Source organism: Ruditapes philippinarum, unplaced genomic scaffold (assembly GCF_026571515.1).
Source record: "Ruditapes philippinarum isolate M1 unplaced genomic scaffold, ASM2657151v2 ctg2714_1_1_1_1, whole genome shotgun sequence".
Taxonomy (NCBI): Eukaryota; Metazoa; Mollusca; class Bivalvia; order Venerida; family Veneridae; genus Ruditapes; species Ruditapes philippinarum.
This window is the reverse complement of record NW_026855574.1, coordinates 22,247-39,916: the sequence shown is the minus strand read 5'-3', so window position 1 is coordinate 39,916 and position 17,670 is coordinate 22,247. Positions and strand designations below refer to the sequence as shown.

The window sequence follows — 17,670 nt, the reverse complement described above, 5'->3', positions numbered from 1 at the left end:
AACATAAAAACTAATTTAGTCAAATAAATAACGACCTCCTACAACACTGTTTCAATTTCAAATTTCAACTTGATTATAAAAATGAATCGGACATTTCCGTTAGACACTTCCCACATTTGTCGCATCACAAACAATCAATTACCAATTCAATCGCGAACTTCTCAGTTTATTATCAATAATGAAAGGAGTCAAAAAGTGCGTATTGCATTCCATTTTGAGAACCTCAACCACAGTAAAAGTGTTTAATATTACAAGCATTTGGAAACGGAAGATCATATTTTTTTCTGATTTAACGAGCTAAGAATAATTTTCATCCAACCACACCAAAATTTTCTCATTCATCAAACTGGGCCAAAATGTTGTTATATCACTTTTGGCCCTAACCCTAATGCATATTTATATTAATGTATTTATGTTTATTTATGTGTATTATTGTGAAATTTTATGTATGTATATAGATTATATACAACAAAATTTGTTTAAACTAAAATTCATCAAAGTCACATTATTTCTCATTCAACTAAATCAGAAATCAGAACGTTTTTTTTTTTCCATCAGTCACAATATTTCTTTTTCAACCAAATCTCAATGTGTTTTATTTAAACAAACCAGAATATTCCTCTTTCAGCCAAATAGAATAGTTCTCATATTTCTAATTCAGCCAAATTGAATAGTTCTCATATTTCTAATTCAGCCAAATAGAATAGTTCTCATATTTCTAATTCAGCCAAAAAGAATAGTTCTCATATTTCTAATTTAGGAAAATAGAATAGTTCTCATGTTTCTCATTCAACAAAATCAAAATATTTCTAATTGAAACAAACATAGTTAAACAAATTGCACCATTAATTACTCTCTTAAACGAACCAGCATATTTCTGATATTTCTTATTCAACCAAATGAAAAAAAGAATATTTCTTATTCAACCAAATCAGAATGTTTTTTTATCTAAACCAAATTAGAATGCTTATAGAAATCAAGTGTGTGTAGGAAAGAGAAAGCTAAACATTTGCTATATATTTGAATCAATCTTTCTAAGGCTTATTCATTTACTTACCCTATTTTGTTAATGCGTTTTGTAACAACACAAATCAAAACATAGCTGTTACTTGTTTCATTTAATTTTTTTTCAAGAGTTTTACTTTTTTATAACGTCAATCTATGAATAAAGGATTTTAACAGCAGTTACTGCTGATTTAAGTTTTTACATGTAAATAAGGTAAGCATACTATCACTTTGTTTACCTTTCCTATTCAAAAAACTTTTCCTGTTTGTTTATGAAGGAAAGATACGGATTGTTTGTTTAATTAAATACATGTACAACATTACATAATTCGAATAGGTACTAGATTTTATCAGGATTTTTGCTAGGTTAACAATGTAAGTGGATTGTTCGAATTTCCAACTGTAAGTCCCGATGGGAAAGTGCCAAGGTTTTTGAAAACATGGAGCAACAACGGTAATTGAATTTTTAAGCTTTAGCCTCAATAAATTCTCATTTATTATTTTGGAATACAAATATCTATAACTGTTATTGCTTGAAATACCTAAATAATGTATTGCTTATTTGTATGTCACTAATTGTAAAAGAAAACGTAGATAAACGGACTTTGCGGTCTTGTTACAGTACTTGGTGAGGTACATTTCGTATTTGGTGCGGTACATCCATATTTGGTGCGTGAGCACATCCAAGTATTTGGTCCTGCGGGCACATCCAGTATTTGTTTTTAGTACGGTACATCCAGTATTTTGGTGCGGCACAATCCAGTATTTTGGTGCGTTACATCCAGTATTTGGTGGCGGCACATCCAGTATTTGGTGCGGCACATCCAGTATTTTGGTGCGGTTTTCATCCAGTATTTGGTGCGGCACATCCAGTATTTGGTGCCGGTACATCCAGTATTTGAGTATTTTGGTGCGGTACATCCAGTATTTTGTGCGATACGTCCAGTTTTTGGTGCGGTACATCTAGTATTTGGTGCGGCACATCCATTATTTGGTGCGGTACATCCAGTATTTGGGTGCGGCACATCCAGTATTTGGTGCGGCACATCCAGTATTTGGGTGCGGTACATCCAGTATTTGGTGCGGCACATCCAGTATTTGGTGCGGCACATCCAGTATTTGGTGCCGGTACATCCAGTATTTGGTGCGGCACATCCAGTATTTGGTGTGGTACATCCAGTATTTGGTGCGGCACATCCAGTATTTGGTGCGGTACGTCCAGTATTTGGTGCGGCACATCCAGTATTTGGTGCGGTACATCCAGTATTTGGTGCGGTACATCCAGTATTTGGTGCGGCACATCCAGTATTTGGTGCGGTACATCCAGTATTTGGTGCGGTACGTCCAGTATTTGGTGCGGTACATCTAGTATTTGGTGCGGCACATCCAGTATTTGGTGCGGCACATCCAGTATTTGGTGCGGCACATCCAGTATTTGGTGTGGCACATCCAGTATTTGGTGCGGTACATCCAGTATTTGGTGCGGCACATCCAGTATTTGATGCGGCACATCCAGTATTTGGTACGGCACATCCAGTATTTGGTGCGCCACGTGTGAAACGATTCAAGTATACATAATTTTCTATGGCAACAAAAATATATTTATTGTCCTCACATTTTCCTAATTTTGTTTTCTAGTACTGGGGACAAGAGTGTAAGAATTGTAATATCATGTGTCAGCCATATAGAGTGGAGGAGACAACGTGTTCTCGTTGTGGGGAAGTTGCTAGAACATGCGGGTGTGACAAGACCCGTCATACCGACCCAAAGAAACCTCATATGTCGGCACTTTGTGAGAAATGTCGCTCGGGCAATCCATGTCAATAACTCTTTAAATGTGGTTACCTCAGCCTCGCCCATTTTCAATTTACGCTAAAATTGTTTTTTGCTGATTAAAAGTTGTTTTTTTGGGGATATTTTATGTATAGGATATCGACCGAGTACGAGGTCTTTCTGTTTAGGAAAGACCTGGTCACGAATTTCATGTGACACCGAGAGCGCGTAGCGCTCGAGGTGTTTCATGAAATTCGTGAACAGGTCTTTCCTAAACAGAAAGATCGATGTACGAGGCCGATATCTAACTTACACACCGTTAAACTATATTGGCTTGAGCAATGGCTGATCCGAAGTATTTGATGAAATGCACAAATATTATTTTTAACACAATGCATATACAGGTAAGCTTTTATCAACGTTCTGCTTAAATAAAATATATACTTTGTTTTCCCTTTAAAATAAAAAATAAAAAAAGCTAAAGGTGCAATTTGTCAATAATAAAGTGAATAGATCTGTAATAGAAGGTATGTAAAAGAATTCATAGTATTTCGTAACAGACAATGCAGATTCTAGGACATTTGCCGACGGACAGCTTTAGGTTTTGTTTAGATTAAAAGATTGACAAGTCAAATTTAGATATTCAGCGTGGTAATGCTTAAAGGGACTCGACTAAGGTTTTTTAAAATGACGGGACTAGAAATATTTTTTTCAAGATTAATGTTGCATTCGATGAAGGTCGAGACCAATAACTTGTGTGTAAGATTTCAGATCATTCATTCACTCTGATTTTCCAGAATGATTATTTTTAGTGTAAATATGACCCAAAATACTCCAATCTGGCTAAGAATAACACATTAAGACGTTTGTCAATTTATTTCTGAGGATATTTTTAATTATCCTTTGCAAATCTTTCTGTGTTAAATACCCCAGTTGATCTGTGTAAGAAATTCAAATTATTTTTTTAGACTTTTGACCTCAGTGGAGTTCCTTTAAGTACATGCACTAGGCTTGCAAGGATGAAATATACATATGTTCACATTATGTTGTTGTCATTTGAAAATTGCTTCCGAGAGATCGCCCCTTTTCTTGATTGTTTTGTTTGTTCCATCTGATCATCTAAAGATACAATCTCCATGCTGTGATCTCCCCTTAATTCTTAATCTGCCAAGGGAGGTAATCACTGTGAGGAGTTTGCTAAAGATAGTGTTCTGATTATAGATGCACAGTTTTACTAATACATAGGCAATGCTAAACATCACAATCTCTTTAACCATATTTTTTTTAAAACAACCTTATTCTGCATAATTAGTGATATAACTTTTTATACAAAGTTAGAATTCCCTGAGGCGTAAATCTGTGTTTTATGGGGAAAAAAACCCCGGAAAAAACCGGACCAACAACAACAAAACCGAATACTATCAGGTGTGATTGTGAAATGTTAACGAACAGTTCAATAACGTAATAACGTACAAGTATGTTGTTGATATCAAAAATGTATTTATAATTTATCTTTTTACTTTATTATTTAGAAATCTAATAAAAATATAGATAAAAAGGGTTTTTCATCTATTCCAGTTTAGAAATATTAACTTAAACCCATATATGATAAGAATGAATTTGAGCATTTATATATTTGTTGCCCTGCTTTATTGTCCTGCTTTATGAGCATAATATACATTAAAGTTATCCGTTAAAACATATAACTTAAAACACTTCTCATATTTTTCTTCAAATTGTTAGTTAAATAAAGTGTTCACTCGCAATTTTCAGAAAATAAAGTTCAACAAATTAACTTCCTCTTGTGATAAAGTACACACGGGAATTTCGTATTAACTAGAGCATGAACTATCGTAAGACGTGTTATAGATAAAATGTTGAAGGTATTTGCTTTATCAGCACATTTATATTAATAAGATTTGATATTGAAATATTAAATACAATGATGTTTAACTTATACAAATAAAATTTGTAGATTGAATCTTCTAAAGCACATTTATACATATTGTGAAACAAACGAGAAAGATAATAAGATTCAGTATTGATATATTGATTACAATGGTTGTTAAACTTACACAAAGGACTTGTTCTGCTTTATTTTAAAACAGATATCCAAATACAATGTACATGTATTTACATGAAATTGCTAAATTTGAGAAGTTAAACAGTTAAATACAGTTGCAAATAAGTGGCATGTTCACCTGTGATCCAGTTACTAAATGAAGGGGAGATTACTCCAGAAAAAGATTGTTTAACACAGTTATGTATATTGACAACCTTTATATTTTGTTTTAATTAGAAAAAAATGTAAAGTGTCATCTCACTGTATCTTATGTATCTTACATAAGTAAGAATATTTTAATTGTTTATAGCAGAAACAAATTTGGTTTTGTAGAACCTAAAATGTATCCAAGTTAAATGACTTGACGTGATGAAATTTACTGAATACGGTATCACGTTCTCTCTATAATCTATAATAATATACTTAGCAAATAGTTTTGAATGATTATGTACATTTATGACATTATCAAAATGTTGTCAATAGTAATCAATGTTTTGTTTGCATTTACCTTAAACAAATATTTATGCAATGAAGTCAGTCAGCAAGAGTTATGAATGACTATGAAACATAACTATAAGTTCCAAAGCCATTTCTTCTGAGAGAGATATTTTGCATAAGCGAAAACAAGACGCCAAGGTCAAGGTAAATGCTCACACGTATATAGGCCGTCATCATGTTTAACGTATAACACAATAAATGCAAATTGTATCATAGTTTGGAGACCTTTCTGTTGAAAATGTGTCAGAGTTAAATTGTATACATATACATGCACAGTGCGGTAACTGGAGTGCAGGTATCAGTTACCCGCACTCCAGAGCATGCCCATTGATTGGTTCATTTTTGCTGGGGTTTACTTATTGTGACGGCAGAGAAAGGAAATGCGACAGAAATATCATATTCAGATGCTCGTTCATTGGTTACTTTTTCTGGGGTTTCATACTGTGACAACAGGGAAAGTGTTTTTATGTTTGACTATGATACAAAATAGAAAGAACATCAAAACACTCGGCAATCTGATTAATACTCGGGGGGCTACGCCCCCTCGTACAAATCAGATAGCCTCGTGTTTCGATGCTCTTTCTATTGCTTATTCCATACGGTAATAGAGTACAGTATGAGTTTAAATTGCGATAGTTGCCTACATTTGTTCAGTTCTTATACACTGTCGGGTACATATATATCCTTGAGCAAGAAATTTTACACTCATTGCTCAGTACTGGTTTATTCCAGGAAAGGATTCGAAAGTGTGTCTATAAGCTTATAGCTTCCTACACAGTCGAACTAAAATAAATTCTGTATAAACCAAACTTCCTCTGTGTAAAGATTCAACCAATAGCACGTCAGTTTTTGTTGAGGCGGTATTATTTTCATTAAACCTGTCGTGCCAGACAAATACTGACCCAACTAACACAAACCTATACTTAAGTATAAACACATTAGTTTTTATGCATATTCTGTTTTCAAATACACGAAGCAACCTTCACTCTCAAGCGGGCAGTTTCAAATAAAACAATGTGCAGTATATAGTTTTGAAAGCCTTTGAACAATAAAGTAAATAACATGACGTCGGTGTGCTTAGGAAAGGCCTTATCTGCAAAATTGCTACTTTTCAGGAGATGGAAAAAAACCGTCTAGTTTTGGTAGGGAAACATCCACAGAAATGAAATTAACAGATAATAATGAACATTTAAATTCATTTTAGATACATTTTATTCGGTTATGATAAACCCTGCTGTTTCATAATAAATGCTCATAAGTCCTTTTCACACGGCAAAAATGGCCAAATTGGTGTCTCAAATGGCCTTATAAGGCCCTTTCGCACACGTAAACATACTGTTGTTAAATTCATAATGGCATAAAGAGACACATATTACCAGTACGATTCATGTATGTTCCTAAAATAATTCAAGGATTTGGGGAATAAAGTGTAATTATGTTTTAAGACAACAATAAATATTGAAAAATGAAACAAAAAACCTACACACATTCCAAAACATTAAACCTTTTTAAACATGTAATCAAATTTGCTTCACCAATGAAGTACATTGTATACTGCACAATAACCATGCCAATAAAATCATCAATCCTAATACCAAGTTCTTAAGTTCTAAGAGCTTCATGCCTTCAGATAAGCGAAACATTTAATAAATGTAAAAAGATTTGAAGAAAAGTATTATGATTTAAGTAAAAAAATTATGTTTTTGGTCGATTAATGCGTGTTTTACAATTTTTATTACAAAATTTTATTGCATGACTGTTATCTTTGCAGATTTTGTTCACTTTTGATCATTCAACTGGATGTAAAGTGCTGTTTGAACTTTGTTTTACATGTACTTCTTTTGTTGTTCACTTCACAGTATTTAACATTTCAAAAGAACATTTCGAAATTTTAGTGAAAATAAGCATGAATCTAGATATATATACGGTCAATGGAAAACAAAACATTTCATAAAATGGGCTATTTCTCATTTATCTAATTATTACTCTCTATATATAATAAAAATTCATGTTATTAATATGCTGCTTCATGACAAACAAAAAGGTATTTAGCAAATACTAAAAGTGTCACATCAAAACCACCAAGTCATATTGTTCTAACAAGTATTTCCCTGTCTAATGCTTTAATACAATCGCCAAATCGTAAAGTTCTTCAAGAAATCATGCCTTTTTTATTGAACCTCATAAGGGTAACTCGGGCGAGCAAGCGTCACTGGCCGTTGACTTCAAAGCACTTGCCCTCACCACTATGGGTTCGAATCCTGACAGAGACTTTGGATTATTTCATGTGAGGAAGCTATCCTGAGATAGCTTAAGGAACGTCTGTGGTTCTACTTAGATGCCCGTTCGTGCCTAAAATAATGAACGGAATGGCAACTGAAGTCTTCTTCCATCAGTAAAGCTGGGTGGGACATTGCCATTATTATATGACCTATACTGTGTCGTTGTAACGTAAAACCCAATCAAACAAACATAGTTAACAAGAGAAAAAGTGTGATTCTAAGTTTCCCTTCAATTTGACTTTGAACTGCGCCCATCTACATCTGACCATGGCCTTATTGTATAAGCTTCTGTGATATCCTGACATTATATTAGATTGCAAGTCTTTACTAAGAATTTCCAAGTATCAATTTTTGGTATTGGTAACAACAACATTATTTCATTTACTTTATTGTCTTCAGGCTAGATGTTCTCCAGGAAATTGTTTAAACAAAAAACCATGATACTTTTTGCATTGTTCACATTATTTTCCGGTTTCTCTTTTTCGAATGAGTTTACACTAGATTGACGACCTTGGGCATTTACTGGACTTTGAAAGAAAAAGTAGTGTAGTCAACTGTCCTTCTTTGTCGCATTTAGACTGAAGCCCAGCAGACACTTAAGATAAAACCGCAAGCCCTACCCACCGGTTAAGCCACACGAGACCGCTGAAGTCTTTCAAAAAATATGATTTCTGCAAGAAGTTGTACTCATCTTTTGTAAATAGATTACATGTTATTGCCATCACTTTGCAGTTGTTACAAATCAAATAGTCCAATAATTAAATATTGAACACTTATCATGACGGTGGTCATCAGACACCTGTAATAAAGTGAAATGGTAGAAAAAATTTAATGATTATAAAATTAAAGTAGCAACCATCTTACATAACATCCCAGTTAAGTCGGATGATGATCAGTACGTGCTTTGTCTTTTAATAACTCTAATTATAATCTTTATGAGAATCCTTAAAAAATAAATGTTTCCATATCTATGTGGTATTAAGACAATTATTTATTTATTTATTTAGTAGTTGTATATTTATTTATGTAAAAATTATCTTTTTAAAGAAAACTATATGTTATTTCTCCGAGAAAATAAATTCCTACAAGTCTAAATAAAGTAATGTATGAATATTAGGAACATAAATATTGTCTTACAAAATATATAAGAAAATGCCTTATAAGACAAATCTCACCAAAAAATGAGCATGCAAAAACGCCCTATTACATATAAAAGTTATTTAAACAGCTTTAATGTAGCTCAGATTTATCAGTTTGGTACAGTTTGGTGTAAAGAATGAAAATAAAATCTAAAGTTTACGAAAAACAAGTTAAAAATAGTTTTCTTAGCATAAAATTTCACCTAGCCGACAAGCGTTGTATGTAAAATTCCCTTTGCCCAATGTATTGATGGCTTTATTTAGTATATTGCTACATACTATACGAAACACATCATTATTTCCACTGTCAAATAGAAAAAGCATACCTGATCTTTGAATCATTCATAAGAAAACCCGCGTTTCCTCCGTTTTAACTTTCTAATTTCACTCCAAAAAATTATCGGGCATTTTCCCGGAACAAATTTTTCATCCAAAAATTGTACGTCTTTTTCTCACATGGCAATAAATTCATTTTCCGATTGGCTATCTAAACGGGTGTTTTCGCACAATGCGCACAATGGTTTGTTTGTCAAGAAAATGACCTAAAACGATTTTCGCAAAAATTGAGATAGGGCCTTTTCGAAGCACACCGACGATGATTGTTTTTGCTTTGAAAATACAATTAACCATTGCTTATCAAAGTTTAATCAAATCATCATATTATTAACAAGTTATCATAATTTATTATATGAGCCGTGCCATGACAAAACCAACATAATGGGTTTGCGACCATCATAAATCCAGACCAGCGCAGTCTGGTCAGGATCCATACTGTTCGCTATCAGTTTCTCTACTTGTTATAGGATTTGTAAGCGAACAGCATGGATCCTGATCAGATGCGCCGATGCGCAGGCTGGTCTTGATCCATGATGGTCGCAAACCCATTATGTTGGTTTTGTCGTGACGCGGCTCATATATCAAACAATATACTAATTAGAGATTTATGATATTTCACTCTCTCTTTACTCTCTAGTTATACCAACTTCCGTCCGTTACGTACATGTAAGTATGTATATACATTGTATTATCGGAAAATGAAAATGTGTTTACCAGGAAGTAAACTGAAAAGCTAGTCAACACGTTTTGTTGATGAAAAATTACCCCACCCCCACCATAGATAAAAATAGATTAAATTGAATTAAGATAAATAAATAAGTAAATAAATAACAATAAAAACTAATGAAAATAAATATTATACAAAATGAATGAATGAATGAATGAACGAACGAACGAACGAACGAACGAACGAACGAACGAACGAATGAATTAATGAATAAAATAAACAGTGAAGAGATAGACAAATTAAAGCGAAAGAAGGATACACTGTCGGAATTACGAAAACCCCCAAATATAGTATCACCAGTTTTAGAAATTATGACTATGATACGTATTTCCTTTGAAATGTCGTCTATGTAAAACATAAACATGTAAGTTTCAAGGACTAAAATGTAGTATTTGAGTACACAGGGAAATTGCACGTACCAATAACAACTATAGTCATAAAAACTAATTCGTCGAAATAAATAACACCTCCTACACACTGTTTCACTTTCAATTTCTACTTAATTTCGCAATGACTCGGACATTTCCGTAGACACTTCATTTACATCACATCATCATTACCATACAATCGGAACTTCTCGGTTATTATCAATAATGAAAGGGCCTAAATTACCATATTGTAACTCAACTACAGTAAAAGTGTTTAATATTACAAGCATTTGAAAGCGGAGGATCATAACATTTTTTTCTGATTTAACCAGCTCAGAATATTTTTCATCCAACCACACCAAAATATTTCTCATTCATGTGGGCGAAAATGTTGTTATAACTTTTGGCCCTACCCCTTTTTTCTTATTTGCATTAATGTATTTATGTTTATTTGTGTATTATTGTGAAATTTTATGTATGTATATAAATTATATACAATGAAATATGTTTAGACTAAAATCTATCAAAGTCACACTATTACCAATTCAACCAAATAACAATATTCAAATAAACCAGAGAATATTTCTCATTCGAACAAACCAGAATATTTCTCATTCGACCAAAGCAGAATATTTTTATTCATCAGTCAAAATATTTCTTATTCGACCAAATCACAATATATTTCATTTAAACAAACCAGAATATTCCTCTTTCATCCAAATAGAATAGTTCTCATATTTATAATTCAGCCAAATAGAATAGTTCATTCAACCAAATTAGAATATTTCTCTTTCATTCAAATCAGAATAATTTCTATGAGCCTACACAATTAGAACATTTCTCATTCATCCAGCCAAGTATATTTCTCATTCAACAAAATCAGAATATTTCTCATTCAACAAATCAGAATATTTCTAATTGAAACAAACATAGATATTTCATTTTTAAACAGATCACACTATTTCTCTCTTAAACGAACCAGACTATTTCTGATATTTCTTATTCAACAGCATGAAAAAAAAAATTCTTATTCAACCAAATGAGAATATCTTTATCTAAACCAAATTAGAATGTTTATAGAAATCAAAATGTGTGTAAGAAATAGAAATCTAAACCTTTTCTATATTTGAATCAATCTTTCTAAGGCTTATTCATTTACTTACCCTTTGTTAATGCGTTTTGTAACGACACAAATCAAAACATAGCTGTTACTTGTTTCATTTAATTTTTTCAAGAGTTTACTTTTTATAACGTCAATCTATGATAAGATTAAAAGCAGTTACTGCTGATATGTTTACATGTAATAGGTGAGCATACTATCACTATATAGTTATTTGTTTACCTATCAAAAAATCTTCCTGTTGTTATCAAAAAATGATATGATTGTTTTTAATTAATACAACACTGCATAATTGAATTCGAATAGTACTCGATTTTTGTCAGGATTGTTTGCAAGGTTAACAATGTATGGATTTTTCGAATGTTCCAACTGTAAGTCCCAATGGGAAAGTGCCAAGGTTTTTCAAAGACCTGGAGCAACAACGGTAATTGTATTTTTAGTTTTAGCCTCAATGAATTCTCATTATATGTATTTTGAATACAAACTATATCTGTTATTGCTTGAAATACTAAATAATGTATTGCTTATTTGTATGTGATATTGTAACAAGAAAACGATAGATAAACGGAATTTGGCGTCTGTTGTTCCAGTACTTGGTGCGGCACATCCAGTATTTGGTGCGGTACATCCAATATTTGGTGTGGTACGTCCAGTATTTGGTGTGGTACGTCCAGTATTTGGTGTGGAACATCCAGTATTTGTTGTGGAACATCCAGTATTTGTTGTGGTACGTCCAGTATTTGGTGCGGTACATCCAATATTTGGTGCGGTACATCCAGTATTTGGTGTGGTACGTCCAGTATTTGGTGCGGCACATCCAGTATTTGGTGCGGTAAGGCACATCCAGAATTTGTTTGTGGTACATCCACTATTTGGTGAGGTACGGCACATCCAGTATTTGGTGTGGCACATCCAGTATTTGGTGCGGTACATCCAGTATTTGGTGCGGTACACATCCAGTATTTGGTGCGGTACGGCACATCCAGTATTTGTTGCGGTATGTCCAGTATTTGGTGCGGCACATCCAGTATTTGGTGCGGTACATCCAGTATTTGGTGCGGCACATCCAGTATTTGGTGCGGTACGGCACATCCAGTATTTGTTGAGGTACATCCAGTATTTGGTGCGGCACATCCAGTATTTGGTACGGTACATCCAGTATTTGGTGTGGTACATCCAGTATTTGGTGTGGTACATCCAGTATTTGGTGTGACACATCCAGTATTTGGTGTGGCACATCCAGTATTTGGTGTGGTACACATTCAGTATTTGGTGCGGCACATCCAGTATTTGGTGCGGTACGGCACATCCAGTATTTGGTGTGGTACGGCACATCCAGTATTTGACGTGTGGTACATCCAGTATCAGGTACGGCACATCCAGTATTTGGTGCGGCACATCCAGTATTTGGTGCGGCACATCCAGTATTTGGTGCGGTACGGCACATCCAGTATTTGTTGCGGTACGTCCAGTATTTGGTGCGGCACATCCAGTATTTGGTACGGTACATCCAGTATTTGGTGCGGCACATCCAGTATTTGGTGCGGTACATCCAGTATTTGGTGTGGCACATCCAGTATTTGGTACGGCACATCCAGTATTTGGTGCGGCACATCCAGTATTTGGTGCGGTACGTCCAGTATTTGGTGCGGCACATCCAGTATTTGGTGCGGCACATCCAGTACTTGGTGCGGCACATCCAGTATTTGGTGCGGGCACATTCAGTATTTGGTGCGGCATATCCAGTATTTGGTGCGGTACGGCACATCCAGTATTTGGTGCGGCACATCCAGTATTTGATGAGGCACATCCAGTATTTGGTGCGGTACATCCAGTATTTGTGCGGCACATCCAGTATTTGGTGTGGTACGTCCAGTATTTGGTGCGGTACATCCAGTATTTGGTGTGGCACATCCAGTATTTTGGTGTGGCACATCCAGTTTTTGGCGTGGCACATCCAGTATTTGGTGTGGCACATCCAGTATTTGGTGTGGTACATCCAGTATTTGTTGTGGTACACCCAGTATTTGGTGTGGCACATCCAGTATTTGGTGTGGTACGTCCAGTATTTGGCGTGGTACATCCAGTATTTGGTACGGTACATCCAGTATTTGGTGCGGCACATCAGTATTTGGTGTGGCACATCCAGTATTTGGTGCGGTACATCCAGTATTTGGTGCGGCACATCCAGTATTTGGTGCGGCACATCCAGTATTTGGTGCGGCACATCCAGTATTTGGTGCGGCACATCCAGTATTTGGTGCGGTACGGCACATCCAGTATTTGGTGCGGCACATCCAATATTTGGTGCGATACATCCAGTATTTGGTGCGGCACATCCAGTATTTGGTGCGGTACGGCATCCAGTATTTGGTGCGGTACGGCACATCCATATTTGGTGTGACGTCCAGTACTTTGGTGTGGCACATCCAGTATTTGGTGCGGCACATCCAGTATTTGGTGTGGTACGTCCAGTATTTGGTGGCACACATCCAGTATTTGGTGCGCGGCACATCCAGTATTTGGTGCGGTACATCCAGTATTTGGTGCGGTACATCCAGTATTTGGTGTGGCACATCCAGTATTTTGCGGTACGGCACATCTAGTATTTGGTGTGGTACATCTAGTATTTGGTGCGGTACGTCCAGTATTTGGTGTGGTACATCCAGTTTTTGGTGCGGCACATCCAGTATTTGGTGCGGCACATCCAGTATTTGGTGCGGCACATGTGAAACATTTTTCTATGGCAACAAAAATATATTTATTGTCCTCACATTTTCCTAATTTTGTTTTCTAGTACTGGGGACAAGAGTGCAAGAAATGTAAGGTCATGTGCCAGCCATATAGAGTGGAGGAGACAATGTGCTCTCGTTGTGGGGAAGTTGCTAGAACATGCAAGTGTGACAAGACCCGTCATACCGACCCAAATAAACCACATATGTCGGCACTTTGTGAGAAATGTCGCTCGGGCAATCCGTGTAAATAACTCTTTGAACGTAACCATGAAATCACGTGATAAGCGCCGGACAAAAATAATGGTTACCTCAGCCCCGCCCATTTTCAATTTACGCTAAAACTTTTTTAAATATATTGAGACTGCTGATTAAAAATCTTGTTTTGTTTTGTTATGATGTATGCACTGGGATATTTTATAAAATTCAAGCCGACGTTTTGATGTATTGCGTGATGATTCATATAACAGCACCTGACAGAGAAAGTGTGCTTGGTATGGGTGTATTGAGTGGAAGTTCAACGAATTATGATATTTCAATTGGCAAAATTTTATCTTAATTATGTAAAGAGTTTATATGATGAATAAAAATTGTATCATAATAATTGTAAAACCAGTTATATTTTACAGTGTCATGTATGTTGACTTTTGATATTCTGTCTGATTATGTAAATTGTCGGCTATGATCTAGTGTCATTTTTTGAAACATATATCAAACTCGTTTTATAGCTTATTGATTACTTCACTAATAATAATCATTATTTGACCATTTTATCATGTTTTACGCGTTCAAAATATTTTATCTAAAGTATTTACCTTTTGTAATGTATATGTACATTTACAACGAACGCGTACATTGTAAAAAAGTGTTTGATAAAAACAGCACAACAATATCACGTATCAGTTAGGATTGTTTTTATTTAACAAAAACTTACTTCGAAATTTTCTGAAAATATCCCATGCAAATGCTCTTCGCGTATAAAGTATTGAAATAGTCAACTTTAATGGTGATAACTATTTGTCCCTTGTGTTGTAAAATGACGGTGTAGAAATGGATGTAATGAAATTCCTTAGGTAAATTGACCTTCGAAGTCAACGTCGTACATGTTGATATCAAAAACGTATTTGTAATTGATCTTTTTATTTTATTATTTGATAAAAATATAGATCAAAAGGGTTTTCATCTATTCCAGTTAAGAAATATTATCTAAAAGCCATATATGATAAGAATGAATTTGAGCATTTCTATATTTTAAAAAAATCGTCGTTGGCAGGAAATTCGAGATTATATGCTCAGCTCAATATTGTTGTTGTTGCTGTTTTTCGATTCTATTCATTTAATATTTAACATTGTATGTTATATAAATATAATATGCGTATCATTTTTTTGTATAAATACTAATGTCTTAAATTGTAAAACATTTGATTAAAAATTATGTACACTAGTGAGTATTCAGTTATATTTGAAGTATTTGATTTTTCAACTTGTTTCATGTGACGTATCATGTGACAGGGTGTTTCCACTGTGATGTCATTATTTGAGAAAATCTAATATGGCGGCTCTTATAACAAAATTACTTTCACTATATCTTCTATGTAATAGTTATAGTATATGAAACGAGTTAGTTACGAGGGTATAACACTGGCTGGGGCGACATCAAGGGGTGTTTCTGCTAAAACAAATGTAAATATCTGTTATTCAAAAGGGGAGTAAATAACTATTATATTTAAATATGATTTAAAGAAAGTTATCTCCCATTAACAAATAATCATTTATGTATTAAAAAGAATAACTAATAAGAAATCTATAATTTATTGCGACAATAATTATCTTTATTGACAAGTCATTTACAAATATGCGTGTATGTGCGCGCGTGCACGTGTAGGGTGTAAATGAATGCCTTGAATTGATAAGATGTTTTCTAGTTTTTAAGTAAGAACATATGTTAAGCTTTGTATATAGAATGTAATGACATCTAATGGATCAAAATAACTAAAATGTGGGACTTCTTCCTTTTTGTCGGCTAAGAAACTTCAATGTTAATATTATTCATCAAATTTGAAGAACGTGACTTAATCAACAGTAAGGATTGCGTGATATTGAAATTAACATACAAGAAAAACGTCTATCAAAATGAATATACGTGCCATTAAAATAGATATTTATTTTATATACATGTGCATATTATGTGAAATTATGTACATTTTTCTTTTTCCTTTCTTTTTAGACTTGGTAATATTTATTGCATTCCCCCACTCTCCGAATATAAAATATCTCTTCCCACTGATATTGCTTTAACTATCATAGCCTCATATTTAACATTTCTTCATCTATTTCTGACAAAAATGTTAAAATTGTATAACTAGCGTTAGATCATCAACTATCACGTTATCCTTATAATCAACGTTATCATCACGTTATCATCATCATCATTTCTTTCTTATTTCTGATAAACCACTTTACACACTTTCAATGTGTCATTGTCACAACCAATGTACATTTTATCACCGTTATTATCTATACATATACGTCTTGGTGATGCTATATCATTGAGAACTTTAAATCCTGTCTTGAAATCTTCAGAAATTCTGTATACAGTATTGCTGTTACAGCAACAGACAAGAAGTGATCCATCCTCCAGACTGATTATCCCAGAAGATGATTTGATTTTCTTGTCATTGTAAATACTTGCTACATTTCCATTGGTTGTGAGGCGTACAATGTTATTGTTAAGTAAATATCTGTCACTTACATATACATATTTAGAGTCTGCACTTACAGCAATACCAACTGGAAAAGTCAAGTCAATGGTAGATGTTTTCAGTGGAATTTCTGTCTGCACTGTTCCATTAAGATCTAATACTAACACACTGTGTGGATCCCAACAAACAACATACAGCATTCCTTGGTTATATGTGACATTATAACACGTTCTATCTAGTTGGACAGTTCGAACTAGGGATAGGTCATCATAAGTCTTGAAAATTTGAACTGCTTTCATATTTTTCATCGCAACAGCTACTTCATCTTGAGACATTAGACCAACGCCACGTGGGCCTCCCGGTTCCTGTCTTTCTTTTATCAAACGGTCATTGTTGATATCAAACAGTTTAAGTTTGTAGCTCATTTCATCTGCAAGTAAAACTTTATCTGGTGGAATAAATGAGCATCCTGCTATGGAGCATTTATTTACATCTGATAAAGTTTTTATTTTAATGTCCCTTAAATGCTGTAAGGAGCTTACAAAACGAGTCGTGTCCAATGTCCCAAATAAAGTGTTCTTAAATAAAGCAGTTTCTATCTCTTCCTTCCGTTTGAAGGTGCATGTTGTTTTAAGTTTCCTTAGTACTGTTAAAACTTCAGTGTTCTTTTCATCATCGGCTAGAGATTTAGCTTTCTTTACAGCTATGAATATTTCCCTTTCCTTCCCGGATGTTTTGTTGTCTCTTAGACTGGCTTGAAGTTGTTTCATTTCTGAGGAAACTTTACTGCATTCTACATGCGCTGTCTTTAATGTCCTTTTGTTTGATTCATTCATTTGTTTTGCATTTTCAACAGCTTTAGCTTTCATTTCTTTTATACGGTTGATGAGTAGGTACTCAAAGTCGTCAATATCTTTAAGCGCTTG

General features: G+C 34.3%; 1 long non-coding RNA gene across 1 annotated transcript; it reads left to right on the top strand.

Annotated features, from left to right (window-relative positions):
- Positions 1 to 11,336: 11,336 nt before the first annotated feature.
- Positions 11,337 to 15,486, top strand: LOC132743757 (uncharacterized). Its single transcript, XR_009627615.1, has 2 exons — positions 11,337 to 11,734; positions 14,108 to 15,486. It is a non-coding gene; the product is annotated as an uncharacterized LOC132743757 (long non-coding RNA).
- The last annotated feature ends 2,184 nt before the right edge of the window (positions 15,487 to 17,670 follow it).